Here is a 23,835-nt window from a genome sequence, read left to right on the forward strand (position 1 = left end):
ATCCTAAACTCCTGGAAACATCTTAAAATCCTAAAAAAAAGTTCTAAAATCCCAGAAACATCCTAAAATCTGAGAAACCTTCTAAAATCGTAGTAGCATCCTAAAATCTCAGAAACGTCCCAAAATCCTATAATTTTTTAGAACTTCCTTTTTTAGAACAATCCTGTTCTAAAATCCTACAAGTGTTCTAAAATCCTAGAAATGTCCAGAAATCAGAGAAACGTCCTAAAATCCACAGAAACATGTTAACATGCAAAGCAACTTGGGGATCCCTGGGTCAGTACAAGTGAAAAGAAGAGGAAGAAGGAGGGGAGGGGTAATCTGAACGGGTCCTCAGTATTTTTCACCTTAGAAGCCCTGTCCACACAGCCCATCAGGTTTAAGGATGTGTGATGATCTCGCCCAGCCCAGTCGACATAGCTGAGGTTGCAGCATAACCCCACCGACAGCCCTACAAATAAGGCAGATGAGTGACATGTACAGTGACATGGAAATGTGTGCAGCTACTCCAAAGTGTCATGGTTCACGCCTTTTGTCAAAACATTTTGACATTCAGTAGATGCTAATAGGACAGCCTGAAAGAACATTTCAAAGCCTGCAGTGTAGCATCCAAATCAAAGTACGGACACAGTAGGACATTTTTCTGCTGTCTTCATTATTTCCTAATTCTCATATCATTTTAACCCCCTTTGAAGCCTGCACAAATTGTTTTGATCACTTGCAAATAACATGGTGAGAAGGCAATGAACAACTTAAGAAGACCTGGCCCCAAAATGTGCAAGAAATAAATTAAAATAATACCAAGAAAAATAAGTTACAAAAGAATTACCTGAATATAAACATAAAATGAAGAAAGGAAAAAAAAGACCAAAACCTAACCTAATTTTAAATATATAATTAGAACAATTATGATTATAGATTTATGAACATTTTATTTTTTTTAAATCAGGTATTTTTCTTTCTTTCTTTCTTGCAATTTGTGGGATATTTCTCACCAAATTGTACACTGCCATTTCCCCATTAATTTAGAAAGAAATCAAACCAATTTGCTCTGGTTTCAAAGGGTTAGTGAGCCTGTAAAAGGCATCTTAATGCAGCACAAGAAAACTGATGCTGATCCAGGTCTCAAAGGGTAAAGCCAGTTTCTGATCTTCATATTGGACAATGGCATGATTTCATTTTGAGAACAATGTGTTTATTAAAACCCCATCTATCTTTAAACATGCTGTACGTGATTCAGTGGTAGATTATTGCTCTTTTTTAAACTTAGAAAAGCTCATCAGACAGACTTCCACTACTGTATTATGATGCCAGGAACAAGAGGATGGACACACATGTTGCATTCAATCCTTTGACTAAAATACAACATCATCCATATGTTTGTCCATGCCACCCAGCTGATCCCTGAAAAATGCCTGACACTCAAATTTCATCGAAAACACTCTTAATCTTGTTGACTGGCCAACCCGTCTTTGCAGCTGTGACATCTGTCATTCAAACATCTGTCACTCGAGCTTTTATCCTTCCTGTTGATGATCCTTTTGTTGTCACTGGAGTTCAGAGGTTGGATCAGGCCAGCAGAGTAGGCAGGGTTGAGGTAATTTGGGAATTTGACATGTGATCCGTCACCACCTGGTAATCTTTTGGTTTTTAAGCCAGTATTGTGAGGAATTAGGGATTACTCCCACAGAGCAGAGATGATCCTGTTAAAGGGGCACTGGGTGGTATGACAGAGATAAAGCATGCAGGAGGCTGTATGTATGCAAAAGTATATTCAGTACATACTATAATGGGTCAGAGAGCTGTGGTCAAAAGAGAAAGTGGGGATGTTGCCAACATGAAAATTGATAATAATAATAATAATAATAATAATAATAAATAATAATAATATAATATTATTATAATAATAATAATAACACACATTTTTTTGTAATGCACTTTACATTTGGAACAAATCTCAGAGTGCTACAAGATAAAAGCATTTGCATTGAAAAAACCCAAAGATAAAAACAACCCAAAAAAAGCATATTTAAAAGTCATAAAAAGTAGTAGCATGAAAGCAAGCATCTGTAAGTAATGATTTTAATCGTTTTTTAAGTTTTACAATTTTTGGTTTCTTTTTTAACATTTCTGCTTTAGTTGGGAGAGAGAAAGAGAGGATAGCTTGCAGCAAAAGACCCCAGCCAGACTTGAACCTGAGTCGTGGTGGTAAAGACAAAATTGTGTGTTATCTACCTAGTGTCTTACCATAACTCCAACAAGCTTAGATTTCTTAAAAATAATGGTGTCATGTTTTGGGAAAAGTGTTGATTTGCTGTCTTGCCTATAGTTAGATGACAAAATCAATACCCCTCTCACATCGGTCTGTTAGATGTGAGGCTTCAGTAGCAGCTGGTTAGCTTAGCTGAGCATAAAGACTGGATACAGGGGGACACAGCTAGCCTAACTTTCTCCAAAGGTAACAAAATCAGCCAACACTTTTAAAGCTCTTTAATTAATGCATTACATCTCATTTGTCTACACAAATAGTAAGAGCAAAAACAAGTTGAGGTTTTAGACTGCCAAGCTATTTTTTGCCAGAAACAGTAACTTCCTTCAGTCTGCTGGTTGCCTAGCAACCTCAACATGGAAAAAAGGCTCTTAGGCTTTGGTTGTTCAGAATATAGGCTACAATCAAGATTTGATGTATTATTTAGGGAGTTAGAGGTAATGGTGGACAAACTGTTACTTTTCAGTATAGCCAGGCTAGCTGTTTCCGTCTGCTTCCTGTCTTTATGCTAAGCTAAGCTAAACATCTGCTGGCTACAGTTTCGCATTTACTGTAAAGATGTGAGAGTGGCATCAATCTTGTCTTCCTTTCATGCTACTTGTCCCGAGTCCCGACAAATATCTGTTCAAGATCTGCCCTACTCTCCCTCTGATTGGCTGACCCTGATAATGATAGTTGGACAGTCCGCTGACCTACGTTTGCATAATAAGTATTCATTAGCAAATCAAATTTAGGAGAAAAAGCTTGCACAATTTTATCATATATTTCTTCCCAAATGCCTGTTTCACAAATATGTTAACTGCACATGTATGATATTATTGGTCCCATGTGAGGCATTTTCGGGCAGAGATGTGTTTACTCTGCTGTCAGATATAGATAACTTCAAACGTATATGTTAACAGTGTAGGCACAAAGACTGATTCTGGGGGAAATAATCAGAAATGAGCTGTAAGCCCTGTAATGTGAATGTAGCCTATGTGTGTCAATCAATCAGTGTGCTGTCGTAAAGGCTGTTGCCATGGCATTTAAGCTCTTTCTGACAGAACATGACATTATGCTAACAGTTAGGGCTGGGCGAGATGGCTTTAAAATAATATTATGATATTTTTAGACTATATCATGAAACACAACATATAACTGGGTATTTTGAAATCTCCTCTGAACTCCTGTAAACTACTTAAATACAAAATTAGTAAATGAAATACAGACAGCAGGCAGTTAAACTGTAACCGCAGTATGAGGATTCATCCACTGTGAGCTAGAAACAGCTCTCCAGTCCAGTCGTGTGGAAGCCCTCTTGGCCACACGGGCGAACACAAAATGTAATATCAAATGATGCAAACCAAATAAAGTCAGATGATATATTTTGTCATATTGCACAGCCCTGCTAGCAGTCAGCTGTCATACCCAAGAGAGATGGAATGCCATCTGGAGCAATTTGGGGTTCAATATATTGCCCAGTAACTTCCACATGTTAACTGAAGGAGCCAGTGATTGAACCGCCAACCTTCTGATCAGAAGACAAACTGCTCTACCACCTGAGCCACACATGACCCTGTCAGTTAGTCTTTTGTAAGGTACCTGGCAACAAAAATGCTAAGTTCATGGCCTCGTCAGAGTGAAAAGGAACGCTCCATTAGTGTGCTAAACCGATTAAAATGCTTATGGTGCATGGATCAGTGTGAACGTATGCATGCAAAAACATGGAGTTCACTTAAGGGTCCCAGTTAGGGGGTTTGAAAATTCTCTCACCCTTCTCCGGACTCATATTTCGCATATTTCTCAAAACATTGCACCATTTTCTAAAGAGAAATTTAAGATTCTGCTCGGTAATGTCACTTATCCTTGCGCAGTTCAAATTTCACAACTCTGTCACTTGTTTCAGGAATTTCCTTTGAGTGACAGTTTGCTGAAACAAAGAGGAACGAGGGTCCTCCAAAGTTGACAATGAAACACTTAATTCATGAAAAGGTGATTTAGCAGAAAACAAACTTCTCTAATCCTCCATTCCACTTGGTTTGAAAGAAATGAGACTCAGCACTTGATTAAAACACTCGCCTAACAAGTTTGGAAACGAGGGATTCTTTAATTCAACATGTCTGTGAAATAACCCACTGAACCAGTGAGGAAATAGATTTAGGAGACAGTGAGATTTATCATAGTGACAAGGGAGCCCAGATCTGATAATAACTCTTTGATCATATTACCTAACTCTGGATGTTGGATGGCACTTGTGGAAACTACTGAAAAGTCTTATTAAAGTCGGTTATCGTCCTTGTTATGGGTGTCCTGCTGAAACTCTTTGAAATGTGTGATATTACATTGGGTGGGACATAGAGACGGGCCACAGTGAATCCTCTATGTCTTATTTGACTCAGTGTCTAACCAGACATGACTTGGCTTGTCAAACTCTCTCCTTCCATGGCAATAAAAGAGGAGATGGTGAATTTCTGGATGTAATCAGATTACTCCAGATGTGCTCTTTGAGGACTTCCTACAGTATCATGGCCTGTTGTATGCTGATCAGATCAATTGCTGTCCACTAACGTCGATGGACAGCACAAATGCCACCCTGCGGTCATATTTAGCATCAATAACCCAGCTCAATGGGAAGGTGAAGTCAATTTAGGCCGATGGAGCTAAAGAGAGCAGAGCGGGGGAGAGGAAGAGACTGTGTTGCAATTAGTGTGTAATATGTGAAGAGGCAAATTATCTATTTAGCAATGGTATCACAATGGAGGCTCCGGCTCTCTTAATAAGTTCTGCTGGATGATAAAACGAAATGTTTGGTTACTGAGGCTCAAGGTGAATATGGGTGCATTTAGTGTTAAACTCAGGCTGCTGTGTTTGACTGTGCTGTTGATCATAGTCATAGTATACAGTGCCCCAGGGATGACTTTTTTTTGTATGTCGTCATGGAAGTTATCATCATCCTGGTTCCCTTGTCAAAAGGCCTGTGGGATTTTTTTCTATTGGATTTTGGATTGCTAAAAACAAAAAAAAGCTCTTTGACAAACACATTTTGTTCAGTGAGATAATCTTCACAAATGAACTCCAGAGGTAAAAAGCTAATGCTGCCACCGCAATGAGGCTGTAAAGATGTTCTGTATTCTCATTTAGCCACTTTTTAGCAACCGTCTTTTTTAAGACAAATAAAAGCTTCAAAGTTCACATGGGGCATTTACTGACATGTTTTATGTCAAAGAACACAACACGAAAGTCTCTTAAGCAAACACTGACTTCAAGATGAGGGAACCAGGGATGCTGAAATGCTAACTCATTTCTGGGATTTAGGACTCATTTCTGGGGTTCTCTATTAAATCTCCTCTCCGCTTAACTTTAGCTGCACGATTGCCAACAGCCTGAATGGCAATTTTCCAATCATATTTTAGCAACCATAACCAGGCATAGCGGGTCTGTCAAACTCTAGTAAAAATAATATACTAGGTGGAGCAGCTGTGGCTCAGAGGTAATGTGGCTCATTCCCTGATCAGAGGATTGGCGATTTGATCTCCGGCTCCTCCAGTCAACATGTCATCAAAGAATCCCTTGCAAGATAATGAACCCTAAATTGCTAGTGATGGTTGTTCCATCAGTAGCCGCATTTACACTGCCTGTTAAGAATATCATGCCGTCATGCCGCCTCGCCGCATTTTGTATAATCACTGAAAGAAGGGAGAGAAGTCTCGCCTCTGAGCTGGGAACAGAGATAGTAACAGCGCCAAAACGAGGTCTGTTAAACCAGAAAGACGTGACCATGGGCGGCATGAGTGTGATGTTTTGATGACGTGTTTAAGTGTAGGACCCATCGCAGAAGATTTAAAAAGCAGCAGCCGTATTAAACATCACGCCCGTCATTCCTCTTCCTCATTTGTAGGGTTCCAGATTAGCTTGATCCATTGTGTTGTATTTACCTACAATGTAGATGTCCTGAAAGCCTCTGCCTTTGTCACAGTGTAGGCTAATGCTAGCAGCTCTGTAAACTCAGTCAACATTGCCAAAAATATCAATCAATCCTCATTTGGTTTGAAAAGTTAAAAGGGAGATATGTTGTTTTTTTTAATACTGCCAACAAAGTGTAAATTTGTTGGCAGTATTTAAAAAAAAACCATATCTCCCTTTTAACTATAACCACCATAGCCTTTGTGTTGCTTGTTCTGTTGTTTTTGCATGGCAAACAGAGTTATGTCTCTGCAGAATTACTGTCTGATCATGGAATCTGACTCCATTTCTGCTGCAGTAGGCTACAGCTGCTCCTTTGCATGTCTTCTCCATGTATCATAAACTGGTGATAATAAAGAGCCAGATTTTGTCAACATCTGTTCAGACATCACCAGTGTTTTAGACATTAGTAAATTGTAAATGATAGTCTTTCAATGTAAACTGTACATGTCATGCAAGAATGGAAAGCTTGACAAGGATAGCAACAGTAACCAAGGAGGCTGGGGCTTAGCCAGTGGTCAATTCTTATTTCAGCATCCTCGCTTTATGTCTTTGTATGTTGCTATGTTGTTTGTGTGTGTATGTGTGTGTGTGCCAGATCAGCCGTGGGCATGCTGGGATGCTGGCAGCCATGCTCCTTTTCAGTGTTTGATCAGGCTTGTGAGACGATACACATAGATTCTCTCTTTTTCCCCTTTCTGCACACACACACACAAACACACGCTTGCTAATTAGTTCAGCTTGAGCCAGTGAGGATTAATCTACTGTATGTATAATTCTTTTGCATCAAAAAACAAAGAATAGTCATGTAACTCCAAAATAAACAGCCAAGATTTCAAACTTTCACTCCAGGGATCAACCAAAACCTCCCAAATGGACTTTCTTTTTAGTTCATTCTCATCCTGTTCCATCAGTGATTTTTTCTCTGCGTCAGCTTGAGCCCATACATTACATGCTGCTATAGTGCCCCTCCCAGTGGAACCAGGAGTAGTATAACACTGCATCCTCTGCCATGAGACACACTACAGCACAGTGTGATGGAGCATCGCCTCCATCAAGGACACGCCGGCTCTTCCCGGCACATGAGAGTGGATGATTTCGACGCACTCAGCTGTATATAGATTCTAGGTCACACTGGTGTCAGAGGTCAGCCCATTCATTCATTCTCTGTGGTCATGTGCTGCGGCACACGCTGTGTCCCACTTCCACACTACATAGTAATAGTGTACTGTATGTACCACTCACAAATATAAGCTGTTTACAGCAATGAGTTCCGTTTTTGCTGATATTACACAACAGTGATTGCACTTTATATTTATTGATAATCAGACATTCTGTTGTGACCTTTTAGTTTTTTGTTTTTAGTCTTATTTTGCAGTAGTGAGTGATGTTTCCATTACACTCGCATGATTTTCAGTCAGCTGTGATATTGGCTGCTAGAACAGCTAACTTGAAGTTTTGCATGTTGCATAATTTTTCTGGCCTGAGGATGACGTCACCATTCATCAGCCATCACTGACTACGTTTACTTGCAAGTTTTATTCTGGTTTTTGCCTTTACTCAAAACAATATTCCTGCTATATATATATATATATATATTATATATATATATATATATATATATATATATATATGTGTGTGTGTGTGTGTGTGTGTGTGTTTTACTAATATTCCTATTTACATGCAGATGTGCATGCTCTGAAAACTCAGCATTGTGATCATTGTGCATATCCAAAAACTTGTTAATATCCAACTATTTCATAAAGTTTAGAAGTAGGTGTGTTTCTCCCTCTGATCAGTAATGTTGAATATTCTTTTTGGCATGCATCCATTTCCCAGCCTTGACCGTTTGCTAATTGGTTTGCAACACATCCATGGCAACACACAGAGCTGATAGTCAACAGGCAAGAGGCCGTCTATTGCCAGCTGTGGTAAAAAAGCCCAGTTGACACGTATATTCTGAATGTGCTGTATTTATGTCTAAAGAATGCTCCTGAATCTAAAATAAGTAAGAAAAGATGCCCTACAAGTTGTACATTATCACTTTTTAATAGCTGACACGGAGGCGTGACCCATCCTCTGCTGCGCGTCCGTCGGTTGCCTCTTTGAAAGTCATTAAAACTCAGTGTTGTAAATAAACTGAGGTATCGGGGTGCTGAGTAGCTCACATGGTAGAGTGGGTGCCCCATGTACAAAAAGGTTATGACTTTGCTGCACTGGTCCTGGGTTTGATTCCACTTTCACACTCTAGCTGTTCTATCTAATAAAAGCCAAAAAAGCCCAAAAATAATGTTTACAAAAAAACAATATAATAAAAAAAAAACAGACAGAAGCATTGACTGTGTCCTTAACTAATGTTGGATACCAGCTGATAATATAATATACTGTTTTGAACGGTGAACAGACAGTTTCACTGGAATTCATTAGTAAGTGTCCATTATCCCTGTTAAGCAGACATCCAGTAGCCAATTGGAATCGAGTGTTCACCCAGGACATGGTTTAAAACCAACACATCCCATGTCTTGATCTAAGGGTGCTCCGTTACAAAATCAGAAAAATGTTCATATTAATAGTGGAACACCGATGTGCTCGTAAACATAGTCAGTGTGCAAAACATCAAACCTTTGAGGGGTACTAAAAAATCGGAGACATGTACAGTGATCCAGACGTCTACTCTACTGTTTTGTGCAAGAGAAAGCGAAATGCTTTTCCGAAAGTTTGATTCTATTTTTGTTTTCAAAACTTGCCTAGTAATTTCTATTGCCATTGGGATAAAATATATTCCTTTTCCACCAAAATTAGTGTAATCAGTGCAGACTAATTTGGATCGATGTTTGAGTGCTGCTTGGGCAGATGTACTGCTTGGACGTATGGTATTTCATGGTGGTGTGTCATTGGTGCGGTTAAGGAGATAAAATTTGTGTATTCATCTTGGTGTTGTATTTCCATTAATACTGATGATGTATACCTGTGAGTACTGCAATGTTATTTGATACTGGTGTGAATGCTGATTGTTACCTTTCCCATTCCATAAAAAAGTCAGATGTTAGAAAGTGTTAGTTGTTTTTTTTTTCAGTGGTAAAGGGGCTACAGTGTACATTTTACAGCCATGTTTCTATTTTTTACACATTAAAGACTTTAAAGCTGCTAAGAATTTGTAAGTAGGATGACTTTAGACGCATATCACCACAATACTAGTTTGATCCTTTGAGGGCACTTGTGTTGCATGTCATATCCTTCTTTGTTCTGTTCCTTTATATCAGCTACTAGCCAATAAAGGTGAAAAAAACTGTACTGAGTTGAAACACAGCAACACAGAGACAGAATTGAGAGAGTTGGGGTAGGAATTAAGATTTCTGACCTCCATAGAAATTAAATGTATAATTAAGTTAAATAAGAGAACAATGGCTGCTGTGCATGCATGAACGCAGGGAAGTGGACAGACAAAAAGACACAGACAGACAATGAATGGGCTGAAAGAGTGAAGGAGAGTTGAAGGAGAGAGGAGAATCACAAGACAGCGAGACGCCAGGGAGTGAGTTCAAACTGCCTTTATGTACTGCTTTATAGTAGTCGTTGTCACTCACACACACACACACACACACACACACACACACACAGATGTTTAGTTCTATTTAATTCAAGTCAAATCAGCTCAGTGTAAAGTAATTACATGCACACACAAAATCATGCTGTACATACAGGCATCTGCACAACACACACACACACACACAGTACAATTTAGCTCTGTTCAAATCAATTCTACTCGATCTTCAACCCAATAAATTAAGTTCAAATGTAAACACACACATGCACACACACACACACACACACACACACACACACACACACTGACCCATATCTAGCTGTGTGTAAGCAGTTCATCAGGGACAAAGAGTGGCTGGCTGTACAGACATATATGGCTGCTGTCTTTGTTTACAGATAGCGGGGGGTCATGGAAGGACAAGTAAGGGGGGGGGGCTGCTGTCGTTGTTGTCATTGCTGTTACTGCCCTAGCAATGACAGTAACACACAGGTATGCGCATGCACACATACTTACATCCTGAGCCCCCATACTGGTGTGTGTAGACCCCTAAAAGCCTCCAGTGCTGCTTCTGATAGCAGCTAATTGGTATCCCACTTTACAAATAAAGCTAACAAGAGCTCGCTGTACATCCATTCATCGTCTGACAGCCGGAGCTCACAGAGAAAACTCTGCTTCAAAGCTGCAATTTCTCCAACTCTGCTCCTCCAAGGTTCAAAACACCCCTGAGCCACAAGCTGGTATTCAAATATTAATGGCTACATTAAATATAAGGCATATATTAATCTGTGTGCTGGAGAAAATAAAGAAAACACAGCGCTGGAGCTGAATTATATTACCAATAAGCTTTCATGTTCCATGCTTTAATAAACAGCAGACTGGACACAGCTAACGCAAATGCTCCTAATGCATACAAAGCTTCATAATATCTGCACAACAGAGACATTAGAGCTCACTTTTATCCACCTCTGAGCAAATAATCCAGTCCCTGCGTTATTGCCCTACTTCTTAATTTCAAGTGAAAAATGATCATACTGGAGCATGCTCCGCACTGAGAGTGGATTCACATACAGCTTAAAAACACCACAGTCTGCTTCTCTCTGACATTTTCCTGTCTCTCATTTCATCCTCCCCTTTTTCTTTGTCAGCCTTGAAGCACAGAATCACAATGCTCATTTGCAATCGCCCTTTCATGAGGCACTGTGCTGCTCTGGACTCAAACTCAGCCTGTGTGTGCGTGTGTGTGTGTGAGAGAGAGAGAGAGCAGGGGGAGGGGCAATGCTGAAGAATTGTAACCTCCTCCTTCCATTGCAATTTCTCTATTGCTCCATCCTTCGCTCTCATGCTTAGCCACTCTCCCCTTTTATTCTCCTTCCCTCCTCACCTCAGCGAGGGACGGCAGTATCTATAATTGTGTATGAATGTGTGTGTGTGTATGTGGGCCTGAGGCAAATTGGCTGTAGTATGCCATTGGTGGTCAATCTTTAGCGATGGTCTTGCTGGCTTTGACACTGCCACCTCCCATTATACTCCTGAAACCAGCTCTTTGTCTCCTCTCCTCTCCTTGGTTTCCTCTCCTCTTGTTTCTCATATCCTCTCATTTTTTTTTCCTCTCCTCTTGTTTTCTCTAATTTCCTCTCCTCTCATCTCCTTTCATGTCCTCTCTTCTCCTCTCCTCTCATTTCCTCTCCTATCTTCTCCTTTCCTTTTCTGTCTTCAAAATTTCTTTTATCTCCTCTCCTTCTATCTCCTCCTCTTGTTTCCTCTCCTCTCCTCTTGTTTCCTCTCCTTTCCTACTCTCCTCTTGTTTCCTTTCCTATTGTTTCCTCTCCTCTCCTCTTGTCTCCTTTCCTATTGTTTCCTCTCCTCTCCTTTTTCATCTCCTTTTCTCTCCCCTCCTCTTGCTTCCCTTCCTATCATTTCCTTTCCTATCGTTTCCTTTCCTTCTTCTCTCCTGTCTTGTTCTTTCCTTTTCTATCTTCTACTTTCCTTACCTCTTCTCTCCTTTGCTTCTGCTTTCCTTTTGCTCTTCTCTCCTGTCCTTCTCACTTCTTTCCTCCTCTCTTCCCCTCTCCTCCCACCACACTGACCTCCAGTATCATATGATCATCACCCAGTTTCCCTCCAGTCCTCCAGCAGCCTCAGCACGATGCTTCTCACAGCCATGTACAGAATACTAACTGTACATTATATAATTCACCTTTTCTCCAAACCAAACAGAGCAATAACTGAGTTTAGGTGGGTGTTGAGTTCACTCCACATCTTCCTCTTTTCTCCTCCTGTCTCACAAATCACACATGTGAGCTGGAGATTTATCCGCAGCCTGCCGCACTCGTCTCTACCTTTAGGGAAAGTATGCAGAGAACAAAGACGGAAAGGATGGAGGGAGGATATAAAAGACACATTAAAGGAGGAAGAGGTCAAAGGGGTGCGTGGTGAGAAGATGAGTGAATGAATGGCTGCATATAAGGGGGGGTAGAGTGACAGAGATAGTGAGAGTAAGAATAATCACCAGTGGTTCTTTGAAAGAAGGACCTGTTCAGTGAGCTGATCTAACATGAGTTGAGTACCACAGACTCTAAACGGACAGATGTCTACATACAAAGACTCCATGATCTCCTGCTCTCTCCCCTCTCCTCCCCCCTCAGACCCTCTCGCTCTCCTGCCATCTCTTTCTGAGGATGCTGAAAAAGCAGCTATATTTAAAGACTGGCCAGACTTCTGTCTCAGTGTCTGCTCTCTGGAGACTGCAGAGTAGTCTAATATTTGATTAGCAGGGCACTAATTCATGACGGGGCTCATAGAGTGGCATCGCCAATATTTAAGTCTTCCTAGAATCTGGTTGATTACTTTTGACTTGAAATACTTCAAACAAAGAAAAGCACATCAACATTGTTGACACAGAATTATGACAAATTAAAGGATAAACTTCACTATATTAATGGAGAAACGAAAAATTCATGTTATCATCACTGACTGTGTCATGTGTATAAAGCTGCAAAAACCCCGGCGTGGGAGGAGTTCGGTGAGGCCATGGAGAATGACTTCCGGCTTTGGGGTGCTGCTGACCTCGACTCGGGACTTTGTGGATAAGTGGAAGGAATACTTCGAAGACCTCCTCAATCCCACCAACACGCCTTCCAGTGAGGAAGCAGGGCCTGGGGACTCGGGGGTGGGCTCTTCCATCTCTGGGGCTGAGGTTGCCGAGGTGGTCAAAAAGATCCTCGGTGGCAGGGCCCCGGGGGTGGATGAGGTCCGCCCAGAGTTCGTTAGGGCCATGGATGTTATGGGGTCATGGTTGACATGACTCTGCAACATTGTGTGGACATCAGGGGCATTGCCTCTGGACTGGCATACCTGGGGGGTGGTCGCCTGTTTTTAAGAAGGGGGACTGGAGGGTGTGTTCCAACTACAGGGGGATCACATTCCTCAGCCTCCCTGGTAGGGTCTATTCAGGAGGAGGAATGCGGTTTTCGTCCTGGTCGTGTAACTGTGGACCAGCTCTGGACCCTTGGCAGCATCCTTGAGGGTGCATGGGAGTTTGCCCAAACAGTCCACATGTGCTTTGTGGACTTGGAGAAGGCATTCGACCGTATCCCTCTGGGAGTCCTGTGGGGGCTTCTCCGGGAATATGGGGTATTGGACCCCCTGATACGGGCCATCCATTCCCTGTACGACCGGTGCCAGAGCTTGGTCTGCATTGCCGGCAGTAAGTCGGACTCATTTCCGGTGAGGGTTGGACAGAATTTTTAGGTGCAGCCACAGTGTTGAGGGGGTCCGGTTTGGTGACCTCAGGATTGGGTCCCTGCTTTTTGCAGATGATGTAGTCCTGTTGGCTTCATCAGGCCATGACCTCATGCTATCACTGGATCGGTTTGCAGCCGAGTGTGAAGTGGCTGGGATGAAAATCAGCACCTCCAAATCCGAGGCCATGGTTCTCAGCCAGAAAAGGGAGTGGAGGAGTTTAGGTACCTTGGGGTCTTGTTCACGAGTGAGGGAAGGATGGAGCGGGAGATCGACAGGCGGATCGGTGCAGCGTCTGCAGTAATGCGGACTCTGCACCAATCTGTCGTGGTGAAGAGGGAGCTAAGCCAAAAGGCAAAGCTCTCGATCTCCTACCCTCACCTATGGTCACGAACTTTGGGTAGTGACCGAAAGAACAAGATCGCAGGTACAAGTGGCCAAAATGAGCTTCCTCCGTAGGGTGGCTGGGCTCTCCCTTAGAGATAGGGTGAGAAGCTCGGTCATCTGGGAGGAGCTCGGAGTAGAGCCGCTGCTCCTCCGCGTTGAGAAGAGCCAGATGAGGTGGCTTGTGTTCATGGCACGTCTTACCGGTAGGAGGCCCCTGGGTAGACCCAGGACACGCTGGGGAGACTATGTCTCTCAGCTGGCCTGGGAACGCCTCAGGATCCCCCGAGAAGAGCTGGAAGAAGTGGCCGGGGAGAGGGAAGTCTGGGCTTCCCTGATTAGGCTGCTGCCCCCGCAACCCGACTCCAGATAAGTGGAAGAAAATGGATGGATGGATGAATCGTATGCTATGATCTTTAAAGGCTTTGACACACCAGTGCTTTGACACACCAGTGTCAAAGTCAGTCACTCTCGCTGTCTGTGAGCATCCACCCCCCTAGCGGGCCCTTGTCAACCCCTGTTGGCTTCTTTTCTGTCGATTCAGTATATCAAGAGGGAGTGTAGGGCACCCAGTAGCTCACCTGGCCCCCCGAAATACCTTTAAAAAAATCAAGAGGTAGTGTGATCAAAATAAACTTATTATATGAGGTAAAAAAAATTGTCTTTAGCCATTGGGCCTGTTAGCAGTGTTGTTGTTCACAGGTGCATGGTAACATTTGCCATTTGTTCCATCTGCTAACTGGATACCTAGCATCAAGATGGTCTTCATGTTTCTCTTTTTGAATGAACAGACGGTGCTCACCTGCTGGTGTTACAGTGAGAGTTGAGAATGGATGTAATGGTTGGCTGTTGTGTTTGCTATGTGTCCATGTTCATGAGAAACAGGCCTCATGAGGTGAGGCAGCAGTCTGCTTTGCCGTCACTGTTTTTTTTATGTCAGTTTGGTACGTCTGGACTTTTAAAGCCATCAGATCTTAGATAAGCAGTACAAACACTAAATAAGGTGATATCTTTAGGAAGATCCGCATCCCATCCCACAGATCTTTGCAAAGCAGCTCTGAACATACATAACCAAAAAAAATTTCTCAGCTGAAAAACCATGTTGTTTCTGAAGCTTTCAACCACATATTGTGACCTTCCTCTTCTTTGCATACCAACAGCATTTTGCTGAATCAAAAGCCCAACAATTCAACATACATCCTCATCAGGGCCCAAACAAGATGTGGTATATTGTTAACCCCTAGGCGCTGTCGGCAGACCCTTATTGAGACACTTAATGTTGTTGTTTCCTTTCATTTGTTACCTATCTGTATGAACTACATTAGTGTTGCAATGTAGGGAGGGTGGATGTGGCTCAGGAGGGAGAGCAGGTAATCCAGTCCACATGTTAAAGTACTCTTGGGCAAACCCAAATTGCTCCTGATAGCTGTTCCATTGGTGTGTGAGTGTGTGTGAATGTTTAACTGATGAGCAGGTGGCACCTTGTACAGTAGTCACTGTGTAAATGTGGCACAAAGTGCCTTGAGTGGTGCTGTACAAATGCAGGTCCATGCACCATTTACGGAGCACATTCATCAAACACTCAGTTTTACTAAGTGCTTACAATTTAACTATATTACTATCCTGTTTTGTTTGGACTTTGTTCTAATACATCCAAAACGGAGTAGTATGAAAGATTGATAGTGACGGATTAACTAAATCTTATAAAAGTGTATGCAGTTGCATCTCAAACTCACATGCTGTATAGCCAGCAGAGACAGAGGTTTAAGTTTGTGTGTATATCAGATTAATCAGAAAGCAAACAGTTGCTCTGATGGCAAAGTAAAGCACTCAACTAATGAACAGAAATGAAAATATTAATCCATCGAACTGTAGTCAGGGCATTGAAGCTGGAGAGAATTTATGTCTGCTCTCAATTTGAATCTGAAAAAGCTATTAATATTTATGACAACAGCTGCAGAGAGCTGTTTTTCTTTAATGATACACTGTGCATAAAACAACTTCATCTCTGTGGTTTGAAACACAAGGAAATGTACATGAAGAGAGCCTTTTAGTGGTGACAGAAAAGACTCAGACACAGTTTAGGTTACAAATCATGTTGGTTTCAGAAGTCCAAAAGAGAAAGACTCAGCAAAGCAGATAAAAAGATGGAGTCTACCTTCACTCTGTCCAGCAGGGTTAACCTCAGTGCCTCAGTCAACTCTCTTGACCTCAGCATCCTGTGCAGTACTTGACCTTTGCCCTTTCACAAAGAAGAGAGATCAATAGGCATTAGGCAATTTAGTAAAAGTCCCTACATCCATCTGCCCATTCATTCACTATCTGCATCCATCTGTCTGTCTATCCACTCATGATCCGTCCATCTGTCTGTGCCTCCATCCATCACTCCATCCATCCATTTATCCATCCATCATCCGTTTGCCCTCCATCCATCTGTCCATCCTTCCCTCTATCATTTGTCTGTCCATCCATCCGTCCGTCCGTCCGTCCGTCCGTCCGCCTTTCCCTCTATTATTTGTCTGTCTGTCCATCCATCATCTGTCCTTCCGTACGTCCTTCCCTCTATTATTTGTCTATTCATCCATCCATCCATCCATCCATCCATCCATCCATTTGTCCATCCATCCATCTGTCCATTCATCTGTCAATCCAGCTATCTATTTGTCCATCATCCATCCATCCGTCATCCATCATCCATCCATCTGATTGCTAACACTGAACAGTTCCCTACTGTGTATTTCCATGAGAATAAGAAGCTGTGTTTCCCTGGCAACTATTCTTCATAGGGCCCCCACCTTTTTCCTGTCTGCACTCTCTATTGATGAGATTCGATGATGCAAGGGCAGCAGCAGTAGTGTTAATAGTTACACCAGTCAGTAAGACAGTGCTGGAATTGTAAGATGCACAGTGAATGGGATAATCTCTACGAGCTTAATCCGTTATTAAAATGTACAAATGGGGAATGAAGAAATACCTTCTAGGTTCTCTGATAAGACAAGATATTGCTTTTGGAAGGGAAATCAGATAATTTTGGACTGAAGTTATAAATCTTTTGTTTCTGATTGTGATCCAGGAGTGCTTAACTGTAATACAGAAATGTTATAACTCAAATGGTATCACTCCATTGGGACCATCATGGGACACTTAAAGCAACTATAATAGTTTTTCATAATAATACTAATAGATAAAATGACTACATCTTACATGACTGGGATAGCTCATAGTGACAAACTCTCATATTACATCACCTCACTAGTTCCTCTCTGAGCTGCTGAGCTATTTACCATGTTTTAGCTCACTGTTTTACTTTTCTGCTATTTTGGTTTGGTGTTTATTGGTTTGTTCATTTTCCATCCTTATTTGTTGGCTGTTCTCAGTGAAAAAGCTCTAAAGAACTCTGTAAGCCACCTGTAAAGCATCAGATGTAAGAGAGTAAGTGGCTTGACTGATGTTGGTGAAAAAAAATAACTCAATAGAAAGTATAGAATAAAATTGGTGTATAACATTTCTTAAAGTCTGACTTTGAAAAGCCTAATTTTGTGCACAGAGCGAGTGTGTGCAATAAACTGCAAAGACAGCCCAATCTCTTACAGTGTTGGTTAATATCAAGAGACACATGCTCCAAACACGAGGCTGGACCAGGTCTAGGGATGGATGGCCCCAGGCGATCTAACACTAGCCTAATTACATAATTATTGTGTTATTTTTTGCTTGTATGTTAATTTGCTCTCTATGGCCTTTGCTTTGTTCATGCTTTTCTTTGCCTTTAATGAGCCAATGCTGTTTAAAACCAAAAACCAGAGTTCTATTTTTCTACTTTTCTAACACTGTGCTGTACATGATGTTGAATTTTATGTTAATTTCTTTTTCTCTCTGTTTACCTGCATGTCTTTCTGTCAGGTGGAGGGTGCTGATGCTGTAACCACTGTGTGGAGCTGACAAGCCCTGGTTAATGCAGTGAAGTGTTCCAGAGGGATAAACACAAGCGAAGGTAGGAATGAAAAATGAGGAATGGAAATGATTTTTTATTTCAAAGAAAGAACAACATCTGAAAAATAAGGACACGGCAGTGAAACACTATATGGCTGCGTTTGAGAGAGAAGGGACGGATGGACAATTTAGGAACAAGGACAGAGTGATAGACAGAGAAGAGAGATGAGAGCTGGGAGAGCGCAGTCTTGCATCCGTTGTATACAGTGCAGCTACTGCATGGGTTTGATTCACAGGCCGCTGAATAGCCAGTGAGCCAGTGTGCGACAGAAAGAGCGATCATTGTGTTTCAGAGGCAGAGAGAAAGAGACACAGATGGAGAAGGGAGTTCAGATGGTATTACTGGTGAGTTAACAGACATTAGACTTGGCAGGGCTGAGCGGTGCAGTTACTGTGCTCAGTAAATCCACACTGGTGAAGCTCCTGGGCTCTAACAGGAGGGATCATTCAGTAAGAGCTGAAAGGAAGCCGGGAGGCCTCGCTCTGCTTGCTTGGCTCCCGGTCTGGACCAGGTTTGCTTTTCAGCCGCCATGTGGGAGCCCAGCCGTGTCTTTATTAAGACTCGAGGAGCCTCTAGGTTTGGTTTCTCTTGCCGGACTACAGATGAGAGCTGTGTGCTGTGCAGTTGCATAAGACAGGCACTTTGCTCCACTTTCATACTGGCTGACTGTAAACATTGTGTGTGTTTGCGTGTAAGAGAAACTGCAACCAGTGGCCACCAAACACACTTCCTAATTCACAGAATGCCATGTCTTAATGTCCAAACACCAAGCCTGTGATTCATCCAATGGCTTTTATGTAATGTACATTATGGATGCCAGTGTAAGAGTGAACGTGTGTTTGCACTGCCCGATCGCCATTTTCATTCTGCCACTTAGATTTGTTTGCACCTAAGGGCCACCAGTGAGACCGAGTGGCACAATGATAGAAATGTTCTGCGACAGACGAGGCCAGAGGAGCTGGGAGAGTGCTGCTGAGTGCTGAAATAGAGAAGTGAGGCACAGAGGAGAGCTGGAGGGGATATTTTTGAGGAACCCATTCTGACGTCAGAAATAAAAAGAGAGAAGGAGTTTTCTGTGTTTGCGCATGAGCTGAAAAGTTTCGGAGACATCAGACTGACAGAGAAAACAGACAGAAATGCACATTTAAGCTGCAAGCAGCAATAAGCAGGCCCTCACTCTTTTGTGGACATCGGGGTACTATTGGTACGCTGCTTGATACAGATTTTTTTTTCTGTTAACTATGCAAAAAGGAATTACATGGCATTTACTGCATGAAGTGGTGGGAGTTATGTATTACAAATTTTGTACAACCTCTTGTATCCACTATGTGGTGCTAGAGAACACACAGTTTTGTTATGATACTATATATGAATTTGAGACCACACCCTGTAAATTAAATGAAAATCAAGTGATATTGTCACACAGGCCTTGCTTGCCCCTATAACTCTAACAAAATGTTGGCATCAGGCCGGGGCACTTATCAGTCGTTACATTTGATGCAAATTGGATCATTTACAGTGGAGTTATAAAACACTTCTTGTTTTTTGGAGAAACATGGAAGTTTGATGCCTTACCATGGTCAAACGGTTCAACAGAAACTCAAGCTTTTAATAACTTTTCATGTAAAAGGTCTTTAGATGGTACAGGCAAAATTTGAAGTCAATCTCATCAAATGTGTAGGAGGAGTTTGTTAAAGTATGACCCCCTTAAATGGCCAAAGATGCAAAAAAAAAAAAAAAAAAAAAAAAAGGAAATTCCAATGGCTTTTTTCTCTGGTTTAGAATACATCTTCAAGAGACTTTTTTATACGTCTGGACATGATGCACATACCCACAAAAATTCTTTCATAAACTGTTAGGAGGTGCTACAGAGCCAATTTCCCACACCCAAGCATGAGACCCATATTAGATATTAATTTTTGCAACTTCTGATGTGTGTGTTAAGTTTTATGAGTTTTCGAGCATCCCTAGCCCCTTAAAAAATGCACTTCAGTTCTAAAAATAATAGTGTAATAATATTTCCTTCGGTTTCAATATGGCCCTTGTTCTATTCCATGCTTGGGCCCTAATAACACTGAACATACAGTGTCTTATGATCTTTATACTGACAACCTCACCCAGCAGTATCCTCCTCTACCAACAGCATGAAAACAGCATAAAACAAAGACCAGCATCAAGCGCACAAAGCGCATAGAGCAAACCACAGGGCTTTAAATAGATGGCTGAAAAAGAGAAGTGTGAAGTGGACAGAGATACTCAGAGGCAGAGGGAGAAAGAGTGAGAGCAGAAGTTGACATCAGTCTCTATGAAAAGCAGAGTGGCAACCACTGGCACCGTGAGACTGCAGTTATCACCGTGAGCCGAGCTAACCTGGGATTTACTCGCAGCAACCGTTTCACAGAGCGGGGTGGATATTGATACGAGGAAGTCTAAAAAACAGAGGTTGACAAATAAAGGAAGAAGCAAATCACTCGTAGGAAAAGAGGGTAAGAAGAGAGAGGTGTTGTTAGTGTCTTGATTTCCTGTTTTATTTTACGGCTTGGTGAATTCTGGTTTTAACCATACGTGTTCTGCAATGAACACAAAGACGGCTAGCTGTTTATGTCACTGATGCATCAGATCGCTGTTGTAAGCCGCTGACCCAGTGCATGAGCAGAGCTGGGTGCTTTTTTCTCCACATCTTCTGCTGAGACGAGCAGACAATATTACCAGGCCAACAGTATCCTGGCAACCATCAGCAGAGCGCTGTGCTCAGGATGGACCACATGCTGCTCCAGACTCACTTTGTGTGTGTTAATGTGTGTCTTTGTGTGTGTTTGTTCGGTGTGCGGCTACCTAAAACATACACACTCACATATTCACATGTCAGAAAGCTTTCATTGCTTTCTATGAGGTTTGAATCTCAGCTTGATTTTGCCTTTGCAATCACCTTGCCAGGCTGAAGATGGGAATCAGTTATTCATATATTCATAGCGTTAGTTCAGCGTGTATCTTGGAGCAGGTGGTCCAACAGTCAGGAGAAGACTAGGTGCATTTTGCACGCCTGGACGTCACAGCAGTGACTCAGCATATCGCTCTCTTTCTCTGCCTCCCAACAGATTTTGTAGATAGAATGAACACACAATACAGTAGACGCAGTCCTCATCAGGATGTCAACGAGCTGCCTCAGCGACTGGAAGCTGTAACTCATCTCCTCTCTGTGTGGACCTCAGTGCTGCATTGCAACACCCGTTCTTGCTGAGTAACAGTGAAAAGATTTGGCTTTTTTTTTGCAGGATGGTGGCATCTTGTAAACATGCTAATGCTGGCCATAAATCACTCTTGCAGGGGGAAAGTGATAGGCCTCCGCTGTGTGCTAACATAGCACATAAACACAGAGGGTACAGCAGAGGAAGTGAAACTTGGCAGCTGCTTCGCTTCTGCTACCGAAGGCCCTTTATGATGGAGACAGGGGCAACGATTACGCAGGGAGGCTCTCATTCTCACACAGACGAGAGTCATTTTGAATATTGGATTCCACTTGGTTTTTGTTCGTGTTTTCTAAATGTGACACACGTGGCCTCTCAATCCTTGCCCTTCATCTATTTTCCTTAAATTTCCTCCTTAAGTAGCTTCAAGTTTCTTGAAATCATATTATTCCACACAGTCTGACAGCATCACATACATTATATATTCTGTATCAACTTGACCCAGCTCTTTAATGAGGCTGTATGATGTTTACACTGAGAGAAATATTTAACGACTGCACCCTTTCATCAAACAGAAATATTCTAGATGTTTTTTTTCCGTAATTCCAACATTCAGCCGAACATGTTCAGTGTCTGTGGAAACTCCAAGATTTCCACTAACTGAAAATAAAATTCAACCCAGCTGGCCACCAACATCTTCAGAGTTGGTATTTGGGTGAATTTAGGTGATGTCATGTGACCAAAGTTTAGTGTCAGCACAACGTCTAATTATGTCAACTGATGCACAATACAAAAAGCAGATGTTGATATTGTGATATCTACAACCCCCACAGGGTTGTAGGCTACACAGGAGTCTTAAAATGCCGTCTTGTTGTGTTGTTGGATGCCAGAGTAAAAGGAGTAACGGCTCAAAACTGAAATTTTAACATATACCAGCCATAGCTGCCCGTCCGCAAAAATAAGGACAACTATGGTTAAATGCAACGAGACAAAAGGACTGTACAGAGGCCATCATTAAAACAGACAGATATACATGTATCACACATGTATGACAGCTTCCTCTATTTTGTTTTGCTAATGAGGCTAACATTAGCTATTGTATTGAAAAGTTAGCACTACGTATTCCTCTTAATATCTACCCAATTTCTAATTAGGTGGACATTATAACATTTATGCATACTGTTATTCATCCCTACAACAGTTAATACTTCTTACTTTACCTAATGTGAAGTACGTGAGCTGTGAGTTTACACTAACCCTTTTATAAAGAGATGGTGCTACAGAGGCCAGGTCCCTTCTTTATGCCTTCCTTGCATATTTATACAGAACCTAAAGACAGCGGCATAATGCTGCTCCTGTGTGTGATTTTGGACAGCACAACAGAATTGAGTACTTATGATTTTTAACACGACAGTGTTGGCCTGCCAGCTGTCCTTTTTAAACAGACACAATTTTCGCAAATCAGTAACATTTTAGCTTATCGTTACTGCTGTCGAGTCCCATGGATCCTATTACGTAACATGACATCTCGAGTCGAGTCACGTCATTTACTTACAATCACTAGTCAACATACATCAATTGTACATCCAATTAAACCTAAATGCAGTACTGTCGACTGTCTTTGGGTTAAAGAAAACTCCTTAAACTCCAACAGCTGCTGCTGTTGGAGTTTAAGGAGCAATGGGAAGAACATCCAAACTTTGTAGCATGTCCTGTCAGTTCTAAATATTCATCCAATGTTGAAATCAGAGTTAAAATTGTCAGGATAAGAGTGAGTCAGCTAAATAAACGAGGCTGCATAAAGGTTCACTGTGATGTATTCAAGGTTGACTCAGTAAAATTACTTTTAGGAAAAGTAAATTAAAAGTCACCATGAACTGTTCAAATGTAACATCAAGAAAAAGAAAATTTAGTTTTTGTCAAGAAATTTGAATAATACAGCTGTCTGGGTGAGAAATTTGTTTTGCCAACAAAAGAAAAGAAACAGTGATGTATTGTCACCTCGTCTTTCCATCAAATAATAGAAAAGTATCAAAAGTGGTGTCTATAAAGACACCACTTGTAAAGACTCTTTAAGGAGTCTTGATAATGGTATCAGTAAAAAAAAAAAATTAACAATCCCCATCCATAGTTTTGGCACTGTTACTTCCTCCAGTGGTGGCTATAAGGTGAGACAACTCTTTTCCCTCTCTCCTCAATCGTACCTTTTATACAGAATGTAGAGGTGGCCTGGAGGCGCAATATTCTTGCCATGAGCCTGTTTAAAAGGGGCTACTGTCTGTCTCTGCTGCTGTCCTGGTCCTCAGTAGAACACCTGACATATGTTGTCTTATGTGGAGCTGTATGTGAACATAGTTATTTATTCCTGTATATCTTGTCCGTCTGACCTCCAGTATAATCTGATAAAGCTTGCATCATTGGCTTCATAACTCTGGCATGTAGCTGCTGGGTATGATGTATAAAGAGCTTGTCATAAAGAATCTATAGACTGCTGTCTGTACTTGGAGAGCATTAGGCGAGAGTAGGCTTTGATTAGGTTACTATAGTTATGTAACTGGATTAAAACCTCTGCTCAGCTCTAGTGACTGCCGATGAGTGATCTAAATGATTCAGTACTGGATTTCGGCCTTGTCTAATGGAACACAGTGCACGCTGTGTATGGGATGCAAACTGTGATCAGTGTCATTTATGACTGGAATGTCTGACTTCACTCTGGACATACTGCTTAGACAGAAGGATGGAGGAGGAGAGGAAGAGGCGATAATTAGAAAAG

General features: G+C 41.7%; 1 protein-coding gene across 2 annotated transcripts in view; it reads left to right on the forward strand.

The window, feature by feature from the left end:
- Positions 1–23,835, forward strand: part of fam49al (family with sequence similarity 49 member A, like) — a 51,355-nt gene that overhangs the window by 4,221 nt on the left and 23,299 nt on the right. Inside the window, exon 2 of one of the 2 annotated variants that reach the window (XM_042506448.1) lies at positions 17,784–17,874. The gene's annotated coding sequence lies outside the window, so the exon portion shown is untranslated. Of the gene's footprint in view, positions 1–17,783; positions 17,875–20,152; positions 20,361–23,835 lie in introns of those variants that run through there. The other variant, XM_042506447.1, reaches the window with a different exon arrangement.

Source organism: Plectropomus leopardus, chromosome 18 (assembly GCF_008729295.1).
Source record: "Plectropomus leopardus isolate mb chromosome 18, YSFRI_Pleo_2.0, whole genome shotgun sequence".
In the NCBI taxonomy this organism is placed as follows: Eukaryota; Metazoa; Chordata; class Actinopteri; order Perciformes; family Serranidae; genus Plectropomus; species Plectropomus leopardus.